The following is a 25,793-nucleotide window of genomic DNA, read 5'->3' on the forward strand; positions in this document are numbered from 1 at the left end:
GATAACTGAGTCCAAGCCTGTCCCAGCCTGATTTCCCCTCCTCATAGCTTCATGAGCACACAGCATTTAACTCCGTGCACATATAACAATCCCTTCATTTTCATATCCAAAGGCCCTTGGATATTCTGTCTCCATCTGAAACACTCTCCCTTTTTGTCTGCTTGTGAACAACCGCTATTTAGGCCTTAAAAGTTGAAATTGAGCCTCTGTAACCATCCCCAAAGGTAGTGTTCACCCTCCTTTCCACTGCCTGGCAGCACTCCCTACACAACGTTCACTCAGTAGGAGTGAAGACATCCTATGCGCAGGCTTTTTATGACCTAATCATCATATTCAAATTCCTGCTCACCAGAAATTCAAATTCAGCGGCTCATAATGGTTAAGCTCTCAGGCTTTGAATCAAATAAACTCAGGTTAAGCCCCACCCTACTGCTCACCAGCTTCGTGATTTCAATTTCCTTTGTAAAATGGGGAAGGATAAGCAGGATTGACTAGCTAAGACATAGCATGCAAAATTCTTACCATAGTGTGTCATATCTGGACAGTGCTCAACAAGTTGTAACTAGTATTCAAGTCTCATTTTCTCCTGATTTGGGTGTCTGTCCGTTTATGCTGCCCCACCTCTATCCTGGGTGAAAACCGTTCTCGAGCTACAATCTACTGCTTAGCCTGTGTATGGTGGTATTTTATTTGTACTGAAATGTGATTTTATTTGTATGTTAATAAATAAAGTTGCTTGTGGGTCAGAGCTAATAGCAAGCCATAGCAGAGCTGGGCATTCGTGGCATATGCCTTTAATCCCAGCACTTGGTAGAAGAGCTAGGTAGATCTCTGTGTGGTCAAGGATACAGCCAGCATTGGAGACACATGCCTTTAATCTCAATACCATAGAAGACCTGGAGGGCTGTACATACAGGCAGTGACGAGGCAGTCATGTGTTTGGGTTTACAACCAATGAGAAGGCAGAACAGAAAGACTATATAAAGACAAACACACAGGAAGTAGGTCTCTTTCGGAGAGGTAGGACCACCGCAGGAGAAAGGGTAAGGTTTTAGCTCTGAGCTCTGACCTCTTGGCTTTCTTCCTTACATTGGTTCTGTGTTTCTTATTTAATAAGACGGTTGGTTACATCTACATCTTCCAGTGATGTGAATTCTTAGATGCAAAAAGTTGTTCCTTACCTCCAGATCCCAGCATGCATCATGGCACCAGGAACAGTATCACCATTTACAAACTATCTGACTTTGGTCAAGTTAGTCTGCTTCTGATGCCCTCGATGGTTTGGGGTATAAGACGGACAGAATAACGTCCACTGGATACAGTTGTCATGTACATCAAGTGAGAGTGATGGTGTGTATTGCCCTGAGTGGTAAGAAGGAAAGTGTTTTTTCTGACTTTCTGCCTGGGGTGGGAAAGGGCTACTGCTCAGGCCTGTGACTCCACCCACAGCCACTTATGGACGATTTCCCTGCTGTGACTGACTGTGTCTCTCAAGGCTGATGTACTAGAAACAGAAGTCTCTTTTGGGAGGCATTAGTTCACAGTGGCTCTGTCCTCATAAATGGATAAATGACAATTGTAACAGAGCTTGAAGTGAGAAGTTTCTCTTCCCCCTCTCTCCCCTTCCTCTCCCCTCTCCCTGTTCCTCTCTCACTCCTAACATAACGAAAAGACCCTTGCCAACTCCTCTGCTTAGGATTCACTTGAACAATGAGCCAGTACATTTCTGTTCATGATAAATTGTCCAGTCTGTGGCATATCTCATTAAAGCATGACAAAATGGCCTAAGGCTCTCTCCCAGCGCGTCTTTCCTTTTAAGGATGTCTATGTACCCTCTTTTCAATCCCTCTCTGGTGACTTCTGGCCCAGAGGTGATTTCACAGTCACCCACACAGCAAGAAAAAGGGGGCTGTGATGTGCAGACTAAGATAAATTCGGCTCAGAATGCTGACAGTACAGTAGGCACGTGTGTCATCTAAAGAGCTGGAGGTAGGGAGGAGACCAAGCCTGGTGGCACGTGCCTGCGATCCCTGCACTTAGGAGGTGGAGGCAGGAGGAGAGGCCAGCTGTGCTACAGGAGACCCTATCCCCAACTAAGAGCACATGGGAAGATTATGTAGGCTGTATGCAAATGTGATGCCATTTTATGTAAGAAATCTAAGCATCTTCAGAGTTTTGTATCAAGTTCCTGGGACCAATCTGCCACACATAACAAGGGATGGCTGTGAAATTACTTCAGAGAAGTAACTACTAAATAATTGAAATTTGACCCTCGGTTCAGCAAAGGAAAATTGTGAAGAAATGCTCCAGAGTAAATGGGGAAAGCATTAAATCAGGATGCACAACCTTTCGATATTGTGATATGATGCTGTTGTCTACAAATATGTTGGATGCACTTGCATTAAATACGTGGTCAGAGATAGCGTCTTTGAGGGAGTGGCATTAGAACATTGGAGCTAAAATCCAAATGACTAGAAGGATTCAGCCCTGTGAGTCAAGACGATGAGTGAGGCAAGCAAAGAAAATAGCAACTTATATGTTTTAAGCAGCTCAAGGTGGAAATTGAGGTCATTGTAAGGGGAGTTGGTGACTCAGGGAAGTGTTGGCGATAAGGCTGCCAAGTGGGGCCTTGCAGGCAGCGATGAAAACCTAGACTTCAAATGAGCAGTCACACGGAGAAAGGGGAGTTCCTTTGAGCTTTGCTTCACATTTGTCCTGGATCTAGCAGTTACAATTGAACAACTATTGTGTGCTAGGTGGTGGAGATCCGGAGAAGAATATGGATCCAGCTTTTACAAGACTGGTCGCTTTGGGGTGGAGATAAACTATTATAATACGGTGTGATCAAGCATCCAGCAGAGGGACTTACAGGCAGACCCTACAGCACAGGAGACTTCACTGACAGTGAGGACACTTTACCTTGTGGATTAAACCTAAGTAAGGTTGCGGTCAAAAGGTAAAAGACACAGGTGTAAAGGCCCTGGGGTGAGTCTGCTAAGAACGAGTAGTCCTCTGTCCCGGTGACAACCAGGTAGGAGCTTCTTCTACCTTTTGCTGATGAATGACCTTAAATATCCTATTTTCTGAAAGATGTCCCTGAGGGACGGTTAATGACATACCCGAATGAGATGTCAGAGACAGAGCTGAGGGGAGTCTGCAACTGAACAGGTAAGTGTAAGCATATGCTGTAGTTGCTGGTCACAGAAAGGGAGAGAGGTAGAAAGAGATTTCCATGACGGGATATCCTAGCAACACCCCCCTCCCTCACGCGTCCCCAAACTTCAAGACAGAGCTGTGAGTCTAGGGAACTCCCTTGTCTCCCTTTTGCTTCCCAGCCGGTTTCTTCTGCCACTCGCTGTTGTCCCAGCAGCCAGCCCCCGCCTCCCTTCTCAGGAAGCTCGGGTCTCCCTGGGAGCCCGGCTGCCCTTGGGGGAGGCCTCTGAGCTGTGTGCCCTGCAGCTCCGCCAGCTTTCGGGGCGACGGAAGAGGGGCTCTGCGCCCCCCGCGTGGCGCGCGCTGAGCTCGGCAGGAGGGAGCGTCTCGGCGGAGGAGTGAGGAGGACGGGAGGGAGAGGCGCGCCAGAGCCTCGGTCCCGGGCGCCCTGGTCGGCCCACCGCGGAGGAACTGCTGCCTCCAACAGGTTCGTAGACCGCGCTCGCTCCGTGTCGCCAGCCGAGCGGTCGGGGAGACCCTGGCGGCGGGCGGGCGCTGCCCGGAGCCCCGCACGCCCGCGCTCCGGCCTCTCCCCGCAGCGCTCCCCCCGCTCCCTTCAGCATCGCCCCGGGGACAGCTCCTGGCCTCGTCTGGGCTCAGCGAGCGCTGGGGACCGAGCCGCCCCGGGGCTCCGCGCGCGCTCGCACCGGGACTCGCCCCGCCGCCCTCGCCAGCCGCTGCATCCCGGCGGCGACCCACAAAGCGCGGCGCCCGGGCCTGGGCGCTCGGGGGGCCGAAGGCTGCCCTGTCGGGGACTCCCGCTCCTCCCCGAGCGGCGGCGCCGGGGACGCGCTGGACCCGGGCCTAGTCACCGCCGCGGCCCCGGCCTGGGTCTGCAGTCACCGAGGCCTGGCGGGAGCAATGGCGGGGAAAGAGGGCGGAGGGGACCGGCATACGGGGGTCCCCGGCTCCAGCGGGGCGTGCTGGGCCTAGTCTGCGCTGGGAGGACGGAGTGCGCCGCCCCCCTTTCCTGCAAACGCCCACCCCACCTCCGGGCGGCGGACCTGGGAGAGAGCAACCCAGAAGCCCGCGGCAACCGCTGGCTCCGGCGGTGCCCCGAACATCCCTAGAAAGTGTGAGGCTGAGTTTCCGTCGGGGGTGGGGGGGCGAGGGGAGGGAAGGGGCTGAGGAACAACAGGGAAGCCGCAGGAAGGAGCCGGGCAGCTGCAGCCTCCCCTCCCTCTTGCCCAGGGCTCCACCTCCACCTAAAGAGAAATCCCAGCTTGGTAGGGAGGGAGGGAGGGAGGGAGGCAGAGGCGACCCCGGCAGCAGGTTGCAAACGCGGTTTTGCTCCGGGAGACTACAATTAAGCGACAAAAGAGGTTGAGGCTGAGAAGCTGGGAGGTTCCCAGACAGGAAAGCCAACTCCTGGGCAGAAAACCAACCGTAGAAGAAAAACCTCCTCTTGGCGAGTTGAAGCAGGGAGGGCCCTGGCGTCACGTGATCCCCTAGTTCTCTCAAAGACTCTTCCAGGCAGACAGGGCTCAGGGGGCACCGTTGCCCCCCAAAGTCACTCCACAATTTAGAAGCAGAATTGAGCCTAAAACCCAGGCTCGTCAACCCCTGGAACCTTAAGGAGCCAGAGGAGGAAAAACAGGTGGCTTTTATTCTGAGCTCAGCCTCAGCTCTGTCACCACATAGCACACAAGTGTGCTTAAGGGTAAAATAACCTCCGGAAAGCATCTTGACTATGCAGGAAAGGTGACAGCATTAACAGTACACACTATGTTAAGGTTTAATGTCATAGCTAAGCAATGAGTTTGGTGAGATGCCAGGCACATTAATACTGAAATAAATAAATAAATAAACCTTGTACTATTACCCTTTCTGAAAACATGTTCTGAGGATACATTTTGGGAGGATGGAGAAGCGCCCCAAGGATGCCACAGGCCAGCAGAGGAAGTGAAAAGTAAAATTAAAATACGGTGTGATAATTACTCGGGCTAGTAAACAAGGCTGTGGGACTTCAGAGGCAGGACTGTTGGATTGTGGGAGAAAAGGGATCTCAGACAGATGGAGCTGTGTATAAAGGCCTAGAGGTGTGAAATCACAGCTACCAGGGTAATGTCACCATGCCAAAAGGTCCTCAGGATGGGAACTATGAAATGCGAATAGAAAGACTGAGCCCGGTCCCCAAAGTGTCTTTCAGGCTGGGATATTTCAAAAATAATTTTAATAGAGGGAAAAGGGGGGCTATGGATGTGACTCTGTCGTTGGGAACCAGCCTGGCACACACCGAGTCCTGGGTTCAATACCCAGCACCACATAGACCTGGCATAGTAACACACAAATGTGATCCCAGATGGAGACAGGGCGATCAGAAGTTCACGGTTGTCCTTGACTACAAAGTGAGTTCAAGGCCAGTCTGCACTACAGGAAACCCTGGAGAGGGAGGGAGCAGGGTAGGGGGATGACACCATCCAGCTTCAGTGTCTGGCCAGTTTAATTTTCTCCATACCCACACCCGTTCTCCTCTCTCTCTCTCTCTCTCTCTCTCTCTCTCTCTCTCTCTCTCTCTCTCTCACACACACACACACACACACACACACAGACTTGTTTTGAAAAAAATCCCAAGACATCATATAAGACTTGGTATCATTTTGTGCAGAGATATTTTCAACATCAATAACAGCTTCTGTCTCTCAGATGCTGCACTGCCTCACATATCATTAAATCCTGACCTTCCTGCCTCCACCAGCTCGGGAGGTTTTGAGGAGTAAGCCAGACTGTGATGACACACACATTAGAAGGAGCAACTTGGGGGGGGGGGAGATGGCAAGTTTTATCAAGCCAGAATTGTATGATGACGGATCCTTAATGGCTACCGAGCCACAATCCAGAAAGAAAAGCAAAAGACAAACTGAGTCCTGTCAAGAAACAGTGAGTTTCCTTTCCAAGTGACCTTCATCATGAATTCATATGGATGGGGGGCGTGGCAATCAGTAAACCACATTCTACAGAAATACGGGTTTCCCTGGTGCTGAGAGCAGGGCCGGGATCTCTGAACGTATCATCCAGAGAGCATTTCAGTTCACGAGTTTGTCTAGGTTTGTCCTTCGGGTTCCCTGGTACATACAACAGTACGCTGTTTCCTTCCCTGGCTCCTAAAAGTAGCACAGAGAATGTTTTCCTGGTTTCCAAGGTGAAGGTCATGTGTGGTGAGTGGTCCTTGAGACCTAACAAGCTGCCTTTTCATGGGCGGCTTTGCAAGTGGTTTTAAGGTTGGTGGCACCAGTCTTCTGGCCCCATGCTCATCTCCCAGGAGGGTCTTCGATTTTTGTTAACGAAGGACTCTGAACTTAGACACACAGACTTCATCTCTGTGGAGTTCTGCACAGTTTCTTTTAGTCCTGGTAGGGTTACCCCGATGAGCGCGAAGCCTCTTTCTCCATTTGCCCTGAATTTGACCACACATCCCTCTGGGCCACAGACTACAGCTCCTTTGATGTACTCCATGAGTAGTGTTCGGCCCAGGCCCTGGCGGAACTCAGCACTCTTGTGTCTCTTTAAAGCATAAAATCTCTCCATGACTGATGAGATGTAACAGCTGTGTTGAGTGGGTGTGCCCTGATTGGGCTCTGGTGTTTTGACTTAAAAGTTAGCATTTTCCCTTTTCAGGGAAGCCCCTGGCCTGTGACATACTGTGAAAGATAATAGCTCATAAGTTACCCAAAGTTAAAGAAAGACAAACAAAGAAACAGGCAAGGAGCTCTTAGCATCCTTAGTGAGGAAGTCAGCAGGAAACAGCCAATGAACTTGCCTCACCCCTGAGTGTAAGATCGCAGTCAGACAAAGCTAGTGACCGATCTTGAATGCACTCGTGAAGTTAGTCCATGGGAACAGACCCAGGTCACCACCTTCTCAGGGCAGTGCTGGATCACCTGTATAGAGTCTTAGAGGGACTCTACTCTTCCTTCAAGACACTTGTCACTGACTGGCTCTGCCACATCAGGCACCTCAGGTGCCAGTGCCACAGCAGAACCAGATACATCTGACACCTGCTTTCCTGGGGCTCACACCTCAGAGTAGACACTACCACTAATAACAATCCAAAGGTAACTATGGAAACACCTACACAGATAGATATGGAAATGGTGACGTGGAACTGAGGTCCAAAACACAGTCAGGTCCTATTGTAGGGAAGAACACTCTGAAAGAGCAAATGGCTAAGTGTGAGCCTGGGCTGTTTGGGGCCAGGTAGGAGGCAAATGTGTCTGGAATAGAGTGAATGTTCAGAGAACTGGCCACAGGTGAGGGCGGGGAAGGCCAGGGCAGGGCTAGATGATGGAGAACCTTCAAGGCCAGGGACACAAGGTGGAGTTTTATTCAAGACATATAAAAATGATTTAAAAAATGATTTTGCTTTTTAAATAAGCCTCTGGTGGCTGTGTGGAGAGTGGATGGCCCAGGATGCTGGGCTAGGAGCAGCGGAGGCAGGGGAATGACATTGCTCAACATCCAGCCAAACAAACAAGGACAGCATCAGCTCATGGCAAGGACCAGCCCGGGCAATATCACTGAGCATAGACTAAGAAGGATTCACTCAAAGGGGGCCCTGGGAGCACCCCTGGATGCAGGCAGGAGAGGAGCAGAGCTGATGCACAGGCAGGCAGAGGCAACAGTGGCAGAGAGGGGTGCATGGCCTGGGATCTAGGCTGCCTAACTCAGACACCAGCCCTCCACGGAGAAGCTTTGTGAATTCCGAGACATTATCTCTCCCTGTGGCCTCCACTTCCTCATTCTTCAGGTGGAGATGAAGAACCCAAGTCCCCCCTTCAAGGGGATTCTGTAAGGATTAAACTGTGAGGTATTCAGAAGTGACCGTGAGGACTGGAGAAGAACAGCTCAGTCACAAGGTGCTTGCTGTGCAGGGTGTGGACCTGAGTTCAGATCCTCAGCACACAGCTAAAACACCAGGTGTGGTTATGTGTACTGTCATCTGTGTGCTGGGGAGGCAGAGACAGGCGGCTTCCTGGCCAAGTAGTCTAACCGAATCAGTGAGATCCCCGTCTTAAAAAAAAAACAAGGTAGAAAGGCAACTGAGGCAGGAACCTGACATTGACCTCTGACGTGTGCACGTGCGCATACATACACACACACACATGCATCACACATGCAAAATTAATAAAAATAAAAAAGAAAGAGCAGTGTGGGTACTGCTAAATAAAAAGGGGGCAAAAGAGAGTGGGTGAACAAGATGCTCTGAGGGACTCACAATCACAGGCTAGAGAGGACTGTAGTGCTCTGTAACCAGTGAGGGCCATCAGAACATTTTAAGAGGGAGTCGAGTAGTGCAGAGCACCAAAACCCCAAGGCCCAGAGAGGGGAGGGAATTAACCCTCTTAGTTCTTAATAGTTAGTCCTAATATTAGTCCTAATATTAACCTTAATAGTCACACATCTGGTTACCAGCAGGACTCTGCCATCTGTCTCCCCCATGTCTGTAGGATGGCAACACCAGGTCATATTTTGTCCCTCAGTGACATCCTCAGAGCCTATGAGAGTGCCTAGTATACCCTCAGTCAATATTTATATAATACATGCTGGGTCAGTGACCAAATGGGACAGGATACACCAAAAACCTTGAATCCTGAAGAAGATTCATGCGTTTAAGGCATGAGGAAACCACTCTCCTTAAAATGGATCAAACAGCCAGAGAGGTTTGTCTTGAGGGGTCTCAAGCTTCTCAAGCTTCAGGTTCTATTGTGACAAAAGACACCAATGTGTGCAGTTCCCTAGCTGCCCCTCAAGTCCCAACAAGCAACCCCTCCACAGGGTTCGGAAGTTAATCTTGGTAATGCACCTGCAAGGTGAAAACCGTTGTCTAGATGTTCAGTGTGGTAATTGCCAATGCAAGGAAAATGCATTTCTCCATTTTCAAGAGGCAAACCTTTGTGTTCCACAAAAACAGCCATTAGAATTCCTGTGGCTAACTGGTTGGGAAGTTGTGACAGCCAGGCAAGCAAGTGGGGTCTTTCAGTTCAAGCAGCAGATGGCTGGAGGAGCCCAGCGCCAGCTCTCTGCTGAACGCCTACTCAGAGCAGGGTAAAGGGCCAGGCACTTCTCCAGCATCAGAGAAGCCATGTAGCTTCGTAGCTGGGCTGTGTAGCCAGCCCCATCCTTCTCTGTGCTCCAGTTTCACAATCCGTAAAGAGGAGAAGGACTGGTGGGATCCCTGGGGTCATTCTGGCTTTGGTAGGCCATGTACAACTGCGTCTTCAATACTGTCAATAACCCTTTACAGTAAGTATTACCCGCCTGTTTACCAAATGTGCAGACACAAACCCACAAACCCTGAGCCATCCTTCCCAGGACAGGACAAGGACCTGGCCTTCCCAGAGCTCAAGTTTAATAGAGAGAAAGAAAACAAACACATAAAATCATTTTCCAGGTTCTATAAATTCTAAGAGGTAAATTAAAATTAAAGAGGTGGTATGTAACAGAGAGTGGGCCTGTTTAGTAAAGCATCCAGGGAGGAATCCAGGAAGAGGTAGTGAAGCTAACATCTTAGGAGGAAGAGGAGGAGGAGGAGGAGGAGGAGGAGGAGGAGGAGGAGGAAGCTGGCCATGGGAAACCTGGAGGCAGAAGAAACAGAAAGGGCAGACGCCCTGGGTCAGGGGAAAACCCAGCAAGGCTGCAGGATGGGAATGGAGTGAGCAGAGGGAAAGTGGTAGGCAGTGGGGCAGAGGTGGTGGGAGCTGTCAGAGGCTGGTTGCCGAGGTAAGCATGGGGTGATTGCTAGGATGTCATTTGGGAATAGTCAAGGAACTGCTCGGGCTCAGGCAGGAGCTGGGGCAGGGACAAGAGCCTGCCACAGAGAGTTTCTTAAGGTCTGTCAAAGAATCTCCCCAGGGTGGGTCTTCTGAAGCCTCTCCAAGTCACTATGCCACCCGACCTGAGAGGCTGAGTCCTTTCTCACTCAACTGGACGCCTCCTCAAGCATAAATCCTGCTTCCTGCTTCTCCTCTCCCCATACTCTGAATCTCTGTTCCATGCTCCTCACTGCCCATAGCCTGGCAAGACGATCCCAAGCTCCCATCTTCCCCCCCCCCCAAACCGATCCTCCCACTACTCCAGAGGCACAAATCTGGGGCCCATCAGGGGTTCTCTACCACCCCTGGCTGCTCTGAGGCCCCATGTAAGTGTGCTCTGCTGACCCCGCCCCAAGCCAAGCCACGTGCTTCTAAGTTTCCATGTGGACCACATTGTCTCCATGATTTTGCAGGTGATGTTCCTTCTATTCAGCAAGCCCTTCCCATCCACTGCCCTCTTGGTCTCTCTAAGTTTCAGGCCCCAGTCCATCTTCTCAGGGAAGCCCCTGCTATCCTGGAGGGGGGCACCCTTGACAAGCCTGCAGTAGAGTGGGACTCACTGAATTTCAGTTGACTGCTTTCTCGGTAGCTGTCCTCATCTCACTTGTAAGGTAGGATAGGGGATCTGGGCTTCAACTATGGGCCAGGTCCTTCCTGAGCCTCCTTGCCATGCTCTGAGGGAGGGAGCTGGGACACTGGACTGGCCAGATAGTGAGGTAAGGTAGGGTGCTGGGACTGAGGCCCTCCCTGTGCGGTTAGAATAGCTAACTTGTGGAAGGGTCTGCAGCCAGCCTGAGAGTTGACGCGTTTGACTCCCACAAGCCCTGAGATGGAAGGTGTCCTGACCTGCTCTCTGCCTGTTCTCCCAGTCACTCAACAGTTGACTAAGCACCTACTATGTGGCAACACTTACTATGTGCCAACACCTCAAGTAACCGTTTGGGACTCAGCAGGAGGTCGACACCAAGCAGTTAACCATACCACCCATTTTTCTTTGTTGACTTCTTAAAGGTCAGGTACTTGACCCTGCACCCAGGTGGCCCAGCCAAACACACACAAGTTGCCATTTACACTGGAGATGTTGTTCCTGTGCGGAATGCAGTCCCTCCATCCCTTTGTTCCCCAAAACACACACACACACACACACACACACACACACACACACACACACCACACACAGCTCCAACCCAGCCAATCAGAAAACAGTAACTTGGCCATGGTTTCATTCCAGTTGCTGATTTTCCCTGAGAGTAGGACTCACATCTGCCCCATTTACTGCTGCACCACAGCATTCGAACATGGTCTGGCCTCTCACTCAGCCACACAGTTAACTCATTCATTACCAGATACCTCCCAAAGTCCTGCTCAGTCCTGGGCTCTGGGGAGCAGCCTGAAGGAGCCCCTATTCCAACAATGAGCTTAAAGGCTGGAACTGTGTGTGGTGAAAGTTAAGGAGGGTCACACGAGGTGTGTGTGTGTGGTGGCGGGTGTCGGATGCATTGTCCAAAGTGGACCTGAAGGCTGATGGTGACAAACGACCCAGAGTCCTCTCGGTGGGACGCCCTGTGTCACCACACAGTGGCTCTGTGAGCCAGGCAGCCCTTCATCCTTCTGCACCTCGGTGCCCACACTGGTAAATGACAGATACACCTGCTCCTGGGGCACTAGAAGAAGGACTGTTATTGGAAAGAAGACAGGGAGAGTCCAAGAGGAAGTAACGAGTTGTGCTGGGAGGAAGTAGATAAGCAGGCATTGAAGACCTCGCCACAGCCCACATCTGGTGCTCAGTCAAGAAGAGCCCCCCAACACCCCTGCAGGCCCTGAGATCAGCAGCTGGGGTGGACAGTGTAAGGAGTATGGGCTGGGGTCCCAGCTCCATGGATGCTTCTGTGTACTCCTGACCGTCAGGTCAAATGCCCGCCTGCCTCTCTAATCCTCAGTGTATAAGGACAGCTCCACCAGACCATGGGAGCAGGCTCAGTCAACAAACCCTGGCACGGCACTGACATTGGCAGACCTGGTGCAAGGTCTGGACACAGACACAGATGCGCCAGCTCCTGCCTCTTAGCGGTGAGGTTGGCACCCCCAAGACTAAAGTGAGGGAAGAAACTAGAATTTGAGGGGCGTGTGTTCTGTGTGTCTTCACAGCCAAGATCCAGTTTACATGCCAGGAGTGAGTGACGCTAAAACCCCATAATACAGGAGAGGAGTCAGAGGGCCAGGGAGATGCAGTGGCTAATCCCAAGGCCAGGACTGGAAACCAGACATATCACACACACACACACATACACACACACACACACACACACACACACAAAATGTGTCTGTTGACACCACTCAGATATCCTGGTGGCACCATCCTAGTGTTTTCTGAGCCAGTAAACGAGATGGGCAACTGCCAGCAGATTAAGTGGAGAAGGAGCCAGGAGTTAGATCTGATGCCAGACAGAGCCCCATCCCACCCAGCCCTTTGCTAGAACCGAGAGAAGCAGTGGTGGCCTTGGCTGGAGACAGTAGTGGCTGAGGACACTGGGGTCTCATGTTCACTTAGGAAACCCAACCCCTGGCTACACTCTCTCAGCTGCAAATCCTCTCTCCTTCTCTAGGAAGTTAAGCACCTCTGACATGCTATCTACCCTGCTTGGTGCCTGAGGCTCCTGCATCCCAGCTCATCCAGGAAGTACAGGTAAGGGCGCTGCCCAAGGTCATAGCCATGGGTGGCATTCGGGGGGCCTCTTGTCTGGGACGAAGACAAAAGGGGTCACTCTTCCATTCCCAAGTTGGCGTGAGATGGGTCGGCTCGGGGACAGTGCGATGGTTTTGGCTGCATCTCTGAAGCATTAGCTTATCCAGTGCTATCTCTCAGGTGAGCATTCTCATCCCTGCTTCCAGATGAGAAAACTGAAGCTCAGAGGCTAGCCCAGTGTACAGGACAGGGCTAGCCCAGTGTACAGGACAGGGCTAGCCCAGTGTACAGGACATGGCTAGCCCAGTGTACAGGACAGGCAGGGGGCTAAGGCTGATTTCCCATCCACTCTCCTTGTCTGTCGCCCAGGAACCTATGCACACAGCGGGACTTGGTTAGGGTTTAACAAATGAGGAGAATTGATGAATCGTCTGTGATGAGATGACCTGGCTCTCCTGTCACCATCAACTCCTCATCCTTTCTACTGAATCACAGCACCCTTCCCCCTCTCCTAGCCTGTCCCCATCTCTCAGTAGTGGTGTCCATTGCCCCCTTCTGCAAAGACAGGACCATGGAGGGAGCAATCAACTTCACCTCTTGCAGGTTAGCAGGCCAAGCCTAGTCACCCCGCCCCAGCATCCTTCCATCCACATCGTCTCTTCCCCACCATAATGTGCATAGCTGTAAACTTGTTTCTTTAAATAAACAGTCTTGAGTTTCATAGCAAATAGTCTTTTAAGAGGAGGAACGTCTCCGGGCCACCTCATATTTAGCATACAGTGATCCACATATTTGCACAGAGAGAGAGTGTGTGGATACAGAGATCGCTTGAACGCTATAGATACCATGGCTCATCCAGATGGGAGCTATTTACGAGGCTGAGTCATTCACAGACAACGCCACTGAGGAATCCCAGGCTGGGCTCTGAGCCCCAGCGCCACAGACCTCATGGCTCTCTGCCTAAGTCACAGGGGTTGGGGGGAGGGAAAGGAGAAATCCCATCACAGAACACGGACAGAGGGGGCGTTTTGGTTCGGAGAAATGGGAATTCTCTCATTAGTATATCCCGTTTCAAGTTAGTGTTCTCCACCCAGGGCATTCCACCTTCCCAGGTCATCAGAGCCAATACTTCGCTGTATAGGAAAGAAAACTAAGACCTAAGAAGGTAAGGGTCCTGCCCACTATTCCACAGTCAGAAACAGAAGTGACGCCACCTCCAGCCTTCTGGCCACAGCGTGGAGGTCTTTCTGCTCTCTGGCCATCTTCTGCAGCTCCCTAAGGAGCTGCCCCTGCCGCATGAAGACTTCTCAGTCCTGCCTTCCTTGGGTGCTCTCAGCGATGAACAGAATCCTGCTTACTCAGGCTGTCCTGTTTGGATCAGGGCTCACACACACTGTGTGCTCAGTGCCTGTAGCCTGGGCTTAGTCAAACCTAACTCAGTAGCAATTCCTGGAGAACCCTAGTTCTCCGTTTGAAAAAGAGCCCATTGTCTCCACCCTCCTTCTTGTCTCGAAGCCAGTTCTCTATCCATATAAAAATAGGCTTCCTCCCACTTGCCACCCACTTCTGCCCAATTCTATAATGAATCAATTTTATTAATAGGCTTTGGGATAGAAACTTAACAAAGGCTTTTTGTGAAAGTCACCATTTATCTCCCCATATAGTTCACTTCTCAGAGAATTCTAATAAACTAGTCAGGTGGGATTCGGCCCTTCCATAAAATACCCATTAATCCTCTCTTTCCCTCTATGTAGAACGTGTTTCTTTAAGCATCGGTGACTACAGTCTAGTTGGTTGTTCTAACAGACAGCAGAGAGAGACAGGAAGAGCATGGCTTTGGTGTCAGGGCTGAGTTACATTCTAGCTGGCCACTTAAATGGCTCCAGACTTATATTGATTACGCAGAGACCTGGACAACTTACTTGTCACAGGGAATTAAATGAGCTTATGTCTGTATATTACCGAGCACGTCTGTACTAAGCATTTAGTGAAGCCTTGTGAGTAAATAAACAACTGACTAAATGAGGAAGGAATGACTCCAGATCCCTACCCAACAGACCCTGAAAGGGGAGGGGCCAGCTAGCTCTGCCATCTGAGGTGTGCCACTCAATACTCCAGGAGGGGTTTAACTGTGACAGAGCACCTGCCAGCTATTTCAGGGAAGGCGGACTATTTTGGCTCATGGTTACAGAGGTTTCAGTCCCCTGTGGTGGTGGGAGCTGCGCCATCTCATCTGCAGCAGCGCGTGTGTGAGGTAACAGTTGTTCGCATGGTGAAGACTGGGAGTTAGATGGGGACTGAGGGCACACGTGGGCACCTTCTGCCAGGCAGGCTCCACCTTCCAAAGGCTCTACAGCTGGGACCACTATTCAGACCTTAGGAAGAAGGCCAGAGGCAGAGGCTTCCCTCTCCAGCCTTTCATGCATGGGAAATGTTTTGCTCAGGGAAATTTTGAGACTGGAATCTTGATTCAAAGGAAAAAAAAATTCCCAGAGAATCAGGAGTGCATCGTGTTCACTACTGGATTCTCTTTCCCTGATGACAGACTGGCTTAGTATGAACAAGCAGGGGCACAGTAAGTGACTGGCTGGTGTTGACTGACTTGGTTTGACATGAGCAGAGTTATCTGATTGACTTGACATAAATTGACTTGTGAAGTTTTGAACTTAGTAATGTACGTGGGTCCACTGAGACAAACCTTTCCAGAACTTGGACTTAGCCTTAGCTGAGATTTGGCCTTATAACACAAGGGAGAGCCCCAAAGATGATGTCCTGAGGCAGTTTCAGGGCATCTCAGAGAGGACCAGAGCCATATTGAAGGCTAAGAGAAATGGGTAGTAGTAGTGTTGGTATGGTCCAAGGGTACAGTGAAGTAGAGTATCATTTAGAAATATTTAAAATTTATTGGAATTCTGTCCAGACCTGCCCGTATTTTTAAGGCAATAGGTTCCTCTCTTTCTGGGCAAAGAGGAGCCTTTAGGAGCTCCCACTTCGCAGGGATCAACCTCTCAGTTAGGGGGTCAAACAAACCCTGCAGTGAGAAGAGAAAGCAGGCCGAGGCCGAGAGCCAGGCGATTGCAGGGATACCACAAATGGCCCTCGCTGGGAAGAGGATGTAGGGTCTGAGTGAGGTGTGACTCTACTCCAGACTAAGTCAGACACTGCTGAAGGAACAGTGTCTTAGGATCGAGGCAGGACTGGGCACCAACCTCTGGCATTACTGTGGAAGGCAGCCAGCATCCCTGGGGCACATTGACTGGCACTATCTCAGTCACTACCCAGAAAGCAACCAGGGTCCTGAGGAAGACAGGAAGCTGAGGAACAAATGAGCTTTGGGTGAGCAGGGGATGCTCACAGCTGCACTCTGAGCATGCCTGTGTCTGTCTCCGATACCAGTGAAAACCTGTGAAAGGAAAGATCCCCTGGTCTCCCTTGCCCACTTTGTGCCCTCCAAAACACTGGGTACAGGCACATTAGTGGGTGAGAGATGAACAATGAGGTCAGAGCAAGGCTTAAAAAGCCAGCGGGATATTTCAAGATGGAAAATTTCAAAATATCAAGGTGGCCAAAGTCTAAAAGCAGAGAGAGAGAGGCCCAAGCAGGAAGGACAGGATAGGCCCACAGCTCACCCCTCCGGGGTCTACAGAGAAAGTTGGACTAAACAGAATCAAGGAACAGTAACAGACTGGTTTGAAACCATGTCCCTATGAGTCACAGGCTTCTGAGAAAGGGTCTGACTTTGGTGGAAGGGAAGCCCCCCCCCCCCCCCACACACACACACAAAAGAAGACCTGGATTCCCAGCCCATTTTAATTCATAAAAAAATCTCTGCTTTTATTGTTTTATATACTGGACTCCCATGTAAAGTTTTATTTTTAAAGGGGTCTCTGGATTTAAAATTACACACATTTGAAAAGCATAAGTTGAAAAGGCTTAAGCATCCAGAGGTAGCTGGTTGGATTCACATCCAGCACCATCCCTTCACACTGCCGTGTGGAACAGGAAGGACTGTTCCTGTCTGTAAAGCATCCTCCCAGGAGTGTGCGTCCCATTAGCTGAAACGCCGCGGCATTTCCCAAAGGCTGGCACACACAAGATTGATGCTGTGTAAGATGACTTTAGGTGGTATACAGATGCACGTTTGTTATTTTAACAGTTCACAATCGATGCACGTTAGCAATATGGAAGCCATATATCAAACTCTGATTTATGGAAACAAGATAGCATTTTCTTTGAACATAAAATTGTGCGTTTTTAAAAAGGCAAATCAGTGTAAAGAGAACCACTAAGTAAATGAATAGTACTTGTAGGGCGGAAGTCCTGGAGGTGGAACATAAATAAAACTGGAGGAGATTTGAAATAATCTATGTAAAACACCAATCATGGTGTCTGTTGCTTAGGAAGGACTCAAAACTTTGAGTTCTTAGTTCTAACTTTCTTATGTATGTGGACCTAGCGCCACGCTCATTCACTAAGGCAGAGCAGAGCAGGTGCCCAATTCCAGTCTAAAGAAAGAACTGTGTTTAAAAGAAAAAAGCCAGTTGTGGTAACACACACCGATAGAACATGATAAAGAAGCAGGGACAAGAGGAGCATGAGTTTGAGGTCAGCTGAGGCTATATCGTTTGAGCCAGTGAGATGGTTCACATGTGTGTGTGTGGGGGGGGGGATGTATGCCTCCATGCCTCACAACCTGAGTTTGATCTCCAAAACCTACATGGTAGAGAGAACCAACCCCCAAAGGTTGTTCCTCTGACCTCTAAGAAGCACACAAACAAACCAATAAGTAAATAAGTAAATAAATAAATGCAGTTCTTTAAAAATGTGGACAGTGCCTGAAATGCAACACCAAAGTTGTCCTCTGGCACACATGTACGTACATGCACACACACACACACACACACACACACACACACACACACACGAAAAATAATGTTGGAATCTTGAATTGCGATCTTTTCCTGGGCTGTCAACATGCTGTATGCGCCTGTCTCCAGCATTGCCTGACAGCGGCAGGGAGCCCAGCTCCTAGTCAGCCCCCCAGTCACAAAGGGAAACACAACACTCCACCAGGAACTGTGGTGCTAAGCTGGGGCATTCCATAACGGTGTTTAAATGGGTTTCTATTTACGGTATTTTCTCTTTTTTTTTTTTCCTATTTTACTTTTATTTTAAATCTTTTTTTTTCATTTTACATACCAACCACAGTTCCCCCACCTCCCCTCCTTCCACTCCCCCACCTCCCCCCAACCTCCCATCCCCCCACCCCATCCACTCCTCAGAGAGGGTAAGGCTACTTACTATATTTCCAACTTACAATAAGTTTATCAGGATGCAACCCAATTGTAAATCAAGAAGGGTCTATACTGGATTCTTGCTTATAATGCATCTCATGTCCCCTTTTCAAAAGCATCGCTGTTGAAGATGAGATGGTGAGACACTTCCCCTTGTGACACACAAACTGTAGAGCACTACAAGCAAAAAGTGCAGGAGTCAAAAGGTCAGGATAGCCCTTGACTAAGGAAGCGCTCATGGAGCAGGAACACTGTGGGGGTCCCTGAGCTCAGAGCCCACGCTATCCCATATGCAGGATGCCTCTCACCACCACGCCTCCGACCTTTACGGGTCATCTGGAGGGAGTAACACAGGCATCAGAGAAGGGGAAGAATGCTAAGGAAGGAACTGAGGGTTTATTTATTGAGACAAAGGCCTAAAGACCAGGACAGCAACGTGGCCAAAAGTCAGTAAGACCTAGGCCGTGCCTAGAAGTTAGGTCTGGCACAGATCTCAGGCCTCTAGTATCTAGCAAGGCTGATCTTAAAGAGAATGATTGGGTGACTCCACCAGGAGGGAGCTGAGGGTCCAGATGAGGTAGCTTGGGCCAGCTTAGCATTCTGAAGAACCAGGTGTGAATCCAAACTGTTTGCACCAGCCCTTGAAGGGTCACGTGTGAGTTCAGCTATGTTGATAATAGCACCCAATGTAAGGCCTGCTATCTCCATAAAGGGGGTTCCCAGGTGTCATCTGTTACCCAGGACTCAGCGGGTCTGGAAGAGGAGCTGAGATGGCTCCTCCTCTGGGATGCATCAGTCACAGCGAGCTTGAGATTCACAGTCCAGTGGGCCTGACTCTGTGTACTCTGGGCCAAGAGAAAGCATGGAAGCCAGAACACACAACATGCAGGACTGTAGCTGAGAAAGAGCTGAGACCAAAAGAAGGGAGGAGGCATTCCAGGAAGCCCAAAACAGTAGTGGTCCCTTCTGAAGAGCCAAGGGATCCCCAGCAATGTGATCCTCTCAGTCTGACTCTTGGGGACAGTCCCTGGGGCCTCCTTTCTCTCACTGTGGCTGGACAAGGGTCACCATCTCAATCAGGCCAGTGCATAAGCTCCTGACCACCACCACCCCAGGTTTCTAGAATCTTCTAAATTAGAGCTCTAGGGAAGATAAAAAAGCTAAACCAGTGGCCTTGGCCTCGTGGTTAAGGTCTAAGATGCACGAGACTGAAAAAATCTAAATGGTGTGTCCAACCTTTTGACACTGCAATAAAGGCATTGTCATATACAAAGTTGACACCTGAGAACCAGGAAATAAAGCTACACAAAGAAAAGGGTGTGTGTGGGGGGAGGGGAAGACTCAATGTTTTAAGTACATTTGCAATTTTGTATTGAGTACAGGCCACAGGTAGTACACACCTGAAAGAATCTACTGACTAAGGCGTTGTGAACCCTGCTGTCTGTAAGGCAGTCAGAGGACAAGATGCTCCCCAGGGGGCTGTAGCCTGTCCATGTGACAGTCACTGCAGCTCAAGGCAATGAATTGTCACCACACAGGTCCTGGCAGTTTTGTTTTTAGTCATTTTGTAATATTTATTTTGAAGTGAAATGTCAGATCCAGGCTCCTACAGGAAACTCATTCTTTATCCCCCAATTAACAAAAGATAGTAATATTGTGCTGAGTGAACAATAAATGCCAGTTGGTCGACTCTGAATTCACTTCCGCTTGTCCACTCTAACTCAGCTGAAGGGTCACTTCCTGGAGAAAGCCTCCTGTGGTCTTCCGCTCCCTCTGCCTTATCACCCTTCTTTGGTGACCTTCTTCTACGCTCCCTCTTCCTCCTGTCACAGTACTGAGCCTCTCTGTTCAAAACACTTAGTGGTTCTTGTCTGCCGTTCTTGGGCTGCTGCAAGCCCTGGGAGTCACTATGCTGGAATCTAGGCACTGTGCTTCATGTGGCAGTGACAGGGGGGGCGGGGGGGGGGGAGGGGGGTGCTGTGGAAGACGGCTAGATCACACTGTGATAACCGAGAAAAGCCGAGGTCTGTGTGGCTCGACACAGTAGTGGGCATTTCCTTTACATGACATCACCTGCAGAACATGGAGAGTTTTCCTTCCAAGGGGTGACTCTGGGGACAGACTGGCTTCATCACTGCAGCAGGGGAGGGAAGGCGTGGAGGACCTGCCTGTTCTTCAACACCTCAGCCTGGAAGTCAGTCACTGATTCTCTTCTCAGCCATTGGCTATAGGCCCAGTAACTGCCTCACTATTAGAGATGGAGAAATTATTGAAAGCATATATTCCCTAAGCCTGTGTCCCCTACAACAAGGATCATGGCCTGCAGCCAGTGTCCATGAACCCTGGAGTCCAGAGGTGACCTCAGACTCCCAGAGTCTCAGGCATCAGGACCCAAGGTCCTCAGAGCAATGGGCTCTTCACAGTGTGTGTGGAAGCACCTCTTCCTTTGCACAATTAATTCCGGGCGCCCTGAGAGGTAGGAAGAGCAGGGAGAACATGCGGAGTTCATGACAGTGTGCACCGTAAGGCCTTCACTGATGTCATTTCCCTTCCTTTTCCCCAATGAGTCTGGAGCAGTGAGTCTAGTGTCCCTCCAGTGACTCCCAGCTGCTGCCAGCCAGTTCTCATTCACTTATCTCCAATGACAAGAATTTCATAACTTCCCACCCTCCCTCCGATATCCTGCTCTGTGTTGAACCACTCCCATACTGTTCATAATGAGAGGATCTGGTGTCCCTAGGGAATAAGGGTTAAGGAAAGGGGTCTGCCTCGTCCCCTGACCAATCACCACTTTGGAGTCCAGAAGTTGTTCTCTTGAACTAAGTGTGGTAAGAATGGAGGTGGTGGGGTCAGGAGAAGGGCTGTGTGCCCATTTGTGCTTCTCTAACAAAAGAAAAAGAAAGAAAGAAATCCATCCTATGGGATACAGAGTGTAAATATGTAAATTGGGGTCATTTATCCTAGAAAAATAGAAATCTCCAGTACAGCGGTTCTCAACCTATGGGTCAACAACCCCTTTGGAGGTTGAATGATCCTTTCACAGGGGTAACCTAAGACCATCAGAAAATACAGATATTTACATTACAATTCATAACAGTAGAAAAATTACAGTTATGAAGTAGCAACAAAAATAATTTTATGGTTGGGGTCACCACAACATGAGGAGCTGTATTAATGGTTGCAGCATTAGGAAGGCTGAGAACCAACCACTGCTCTAGAAGGTGTGTCACAAGACAACAAAGAAAGGTCTACCTACATCAAATGATGGGCTCCCTAGTAAGGCAAATAAGAGCCTAAAATAAAAAAGGTTTCCTAAGTGGAGTCTAGTGGCACACACCCTTAATCCAACACTCAAGAGGCAGAAGCAGACAAATCTCTGTGAGTTCAAGGCTATCTTGGCCTACATAGCAAGTTCCAGGCTAGCCAGGGCTATATAGTAAATCCCCATCTCAAAAAAGATTTTTTTAAGAATAATTTCCTTCAATTATCCCCCAGCATGCTGTTGGACCACCATGCCCAGGCTCTATGCTCAGCATGGGAACATAGAAATGAATCAGTCATCGGTCCTGATGTTGGGAAACTGGCAGGATAGGACAACAACATTAAACCACATGAGAACTGCAGAGATAAATGAGGGTATGTGATGGGGCCATAGGAGCTTGGAGAGGGGCATATGGCCCACCAGGGAGAAGTGTTCAGGAAAAGTAGGCAAAGCCAAGGTGAAAAGCAGCCTGGTGTAAAGAACACCTACCTACTGCCCCCTGCTGTTTAAGGTAGGCAGATGTGACAGGTGGATGGCCACAAAGCTGAGACCCTATCCCAAGCTAAGACAGAACCATAGATGGAGTTGCTATTTAACCCTTGTTTTTAGATTATTTCTTCAGAAAATTTTTCTTGACACGGAACTGTGTTAGTTAGCTTTCTATTGCTGTGACAAAACACCAAAGAAAATCAGCTGAAGAAGAGCGAAAGCTGTGGAGACGGCTCAGAGGTTAAAAGCACAATTGCTGCTCTTGCAAAAGAGCCAGGTCCAATTCCCAGCATCCACATGGTATTCACTGTGCCTGTGACTCCAATTACAGGGATCCCACGACCTCTTACGACCTCTGTGGGTACTGCACGTATGTGCAGACAAAGCACTCATACACATGAAATAAGAATAATTCTTCAAAAAATAGGAAAGATTTACTTTGAATCAAGATTTCATTCCATGGGTGGTTGGCTCTGTTGCTTTTAGACTGTGGCACAGAAAAACACCACAGCAGAAGGATGGCAGAGAAAAAGCTGCTCACCACAGGACAGCCAGGAAGCTGGGAAAGGGTGGACTGGATAGGCTCTTCCAGGACACACGTAGGAAGATGACATCCTCCAGCTCTGAACTCATCAGTGAGTTACCCCACTGGTGTAGACAGTGTTCTCACTAGCCCGTTACCTCTTAAGACCCCATTTACAAGCCCTGCTTCATTGGGAACCAAGCCTTCTAACGATATTTTCCCAGGGGCCTGCCTGAGAAGATTTCTCCCAGAGTCCTAGGGAAGATGCTATGACCAGAGATGGGTAATCTGAGGGAAAGGAATCTATGCACACAAGTTTCTTATGTCTGTTTACTTTATTTCTCTACAACAAACCTCTATCTACACAGCTTCGGTTCCATTCTGACACTCAGTTCCTCTCTGTCCCTTCTTTTTCTGTCCTCTCATAACCCTAGTAATAACTAAGCTCTTATGCTCTTGATCTCATCTTCATCCTCTGTTCCATCTTTCCTTCCTCTCCTCCTCTCATGACCTGATTCAAATGCATCTACAACCTGCAAAAACTTTTCCTTGCTTCTTACTCCTTGGCCTGAGTCACTCTCTACCAAAACTCTGCCTTCTTCCTCTCTCCTCTGGCCATGGGACTCTGACTGGACCAGGAATTCTGCCCCAACCTTCACTTGCACCTGGATATGCAGAAAACCCTTTGTTCTGAGTCAACAGCTCTGGAATGCCATTTGGCCTGTCTGGGAAGGAAAGTCTGAGCTTCATTTGCTCAAGAAACAAACCTACAGTCTGCCTGTCTCCTAGGCTCTTTAGGGGTGTTGCCTCGTACAGATCAGCAGTAGGTCTGAGAAGCTTATACTGCTTGCCATGTGGCATAGTAGTATATGAGTGCACAAGAAATTCATAGCAAGAAACAACTGAATATTAAAAGCTGAATAACACCAAATGTTCCCTGATATATGGATTACCTCTAGAAAGATTCCTTGACCTTTCTAGGTATAGCTTTACTATTTACAGCTGAATCTCTTTAATACATTCTTGTGGCTTGCAGCAGCCTTCAACACAGGAAGCTATTTCAACCGTGCATTCACAAAGGTTTTCATATTGTTCCAAAAGAGACAGTGCCTACGTTACCCACCCCAAACCAGGAATGAATGTTGACAGCATTGCATACAGCCCTATTTTCTCTTCTTCATGGTTCCCACCTCCCTGCCAAAGGAACTGCCACCCCAACTTTTAACCTCATAAGAGCACTTGGTTTGGTTTTGAACTTCATATAAATGAAGTCACATCAAGATTAAACTCTTAAGTCTCTGTCTACATTCCCTCACTGTTATAGCTAAGATTCTTTAGTGCTTTTGTACTTGGTTATAATTCTTTCTCATTGCTAGATTATATTCCACTGCCTGCTTTCATGAACTGTCTCTTCAAGCCCCTGAGGGATTTGGACAAGACACACATTTTGTTTTGGGTGGAGTGACTTAAGTTGTGCAAAGGGCCTCAGGTCTATGGCTAATCCACGTAGCATCACGTAGGTTCTTAGTAGGCTTCACTCACTTCCTCTGCCTCCTTGAATCCTTGCTGTGCCTTAGGGTTTCCAATTTGTTATCAGCATTGCACAGATAGGGGAGATTTGCCCATTGTCCCACAGTTGGAGATAAGAATGAAGCCTATGAGTTGGGGCCCTTGTATCCATTTTCATAACAATCTCAGATAAGAACAGGCAGTCCTAGGAAGGATTAGAACAGAAAAGAAAAAAACAATTCCAAAAACATCCATCTCACCCCTATTTTGCTGGACAGCAATTCTACCTGTTTGTTCTTCCTGGTTGGCCTTCTCACACCAAGAATCCCGGCAGAGATGAGCAGCCCACCCTGATGTCATGTTGAACACCCACCCATTTAGACCAAGTTGATCAAGCCCTGGTTATACCATAATTGTAGGATAAACCTGGGCTGATTCCTTTAGCTCCCTGAGCTTATGTGTCTTGATAGTCCTCCTCTGAGCCCATGTTGAGAAGGGGGTGGGGGATGGGACACGATACACAAACTAGCAAAAGAAAGTGTCCAACATGCCCTTCCTAGTTTACTTGGCACACATTCATTCATGTCCCTCCCCATGTTCTAGGACTGATGCCCCCTTCCTGCCCAGTCTAGTGCTGAGGCTCCCTCACCTCTAAGTAGTGATGTTAGCATCCTTTTGCCCTTACAGAGACAGCCAGCCCCTCGTGGGTTTCCTTGCTGCCTGCGAGCAGGTGTCCCGGGGGTTGGGTCTGCATCCCTCCCTCAGGACCTCCCTGTCTCCAGTCTCCCCGCAGCTGCTGTGCTCCAGCTCACAGCACACAATTAGCCCTAGTCAAAAGGGCCTTTCGCTTCTCAAGGGCTCTCATCTCACAGCTTAGATGCCTTTATTTTCGGAGCCTTGCTTGGTAAAATGGTTCATCAACACCGCATCAAAGCACATCCCATCCCCACCCCATCTATCCACCTGTCCTCCCATTCACTAATCTGCCCAGCATTCTGTGAGTGTCTCCAGGTGCTAGGCTAGACACTGGGAGACCCACAGAGTCCCTGCCTTAGAGTCTCCCACAGTGGGAGAGACAGACAATAAACAAGCAGATGGACAGAATAAATGAGATTACTCTAGACAGTCCTCAGGACCACAGAGGATAAAGAGAAGAGCTGTGATGGACAGGGACTGCTGGTCAGCCATCTGGTTCCAGAGCAGAGGGGAAATATTCAGAGACCAGCAACCTGTGAAGCTGGGTCCTTTCCTGGGTTAGAATCCAAAGGCAGCTACTGAAGGGAAGGGTCACACCACAGACTCTGGGAAAGACCCAGGATGCAGCCACACCAAGGCACCTGGCTGCTTCCAGCGGCCAGCTTTCCCACCTTTGGTGGCTGCTCCATCCTTTCGCCATGGTCTTGCATGTCATGCCCCCAGCAGCAGGGATAGGAACTATAAGGACTCTGTGCACCCATATCCTATAGGATTATTCCTCCCAATTCTATGGAACTCTGGGCAGACTGAGTCCTTCCCAGATGATCCCCCCATAAAATATGATGGGGCACTTTCCAAAGACCAAGGCCAGATTAATTGGAGAAGTCCAATGGACTCTGAGCTTCGATCTAGGCTGCACTCCGGCCTCTCCTCAGATATCCCTCTTCCCTGTCTATGTTCCTCACTGACTTGGTCTCTCTGTTTCACTTGCTTTTCCTGCCTCTATCCTCTGTCACACTTAGATCCTGACTTTAAGCCTTATCTGGCATTCATTTCCTTCAAATAAACTCTTTTTAAAAATATGCATTCAGTCCCGAATGGGTGCCAGGCATGGGGTTAGGAGCTCGGGTCTAATCACAGCCGAGGAAGTCGTAGACTTCCCCAGAGGAAGATGAGTCATACTTGGTGAAACAGGGAGACCAATGTGACCAGTGATACAAAGGAGACATGGGAGGACTCGGGAGTCTCCAGAAAGGAACCTGGGGGAGGGCACTTCCTAGAGGAGGTCAGATCTTGAGATACAGTCAAG

At 49.3% G+C, this 25,793-nt stretch overlaps 1 protein-coding gene across 2 annotated transcripts in view; it reads left to right on the plus strand.

Moving 5' to 3' along the window:
* The first annotated feature begins 3,335 nt into the window (after window positions 1-3,335).
* The window catches only part of Cplx2 (complexin 2), a 75,040-nt gene continuing 52,582 nt past the window's right edge, over window positions 3,336-25,793 (plus strand). The window contains exons 1-2 of one of the 2 annotated variants that reach the window (XM_006976831.4): window positions 3,336-3,640; window positions 12,632-12,711. The gene's annotated coding sequence lies outside the window, so the exon portion shown is untranslated. The remainder of the gene's footprint in view (window positions 3,641-12,631; window positions 12,712-25,793) is intronic. The other variant, XM_042278496.2, reaches the window with a different exon arrangement.

Source organism: Peromyscus maniculatus, chromosome 5, assembly GCF_049852395.1.
Source record: "Peromyscus maniculatus bairdii isolate BWxNUB_F1_BW_parent chromosome 5, HU_Pman_BW_mat_3.1, whole genome shotgun sequence".
In the NCBI taxonomy this organism is placed as follows: Eukaryota; Metazoa; Chordata; class Mammalia; order Rodentia; family Cricetidae; genus Peromyscus; species Peromyscus maniculatus.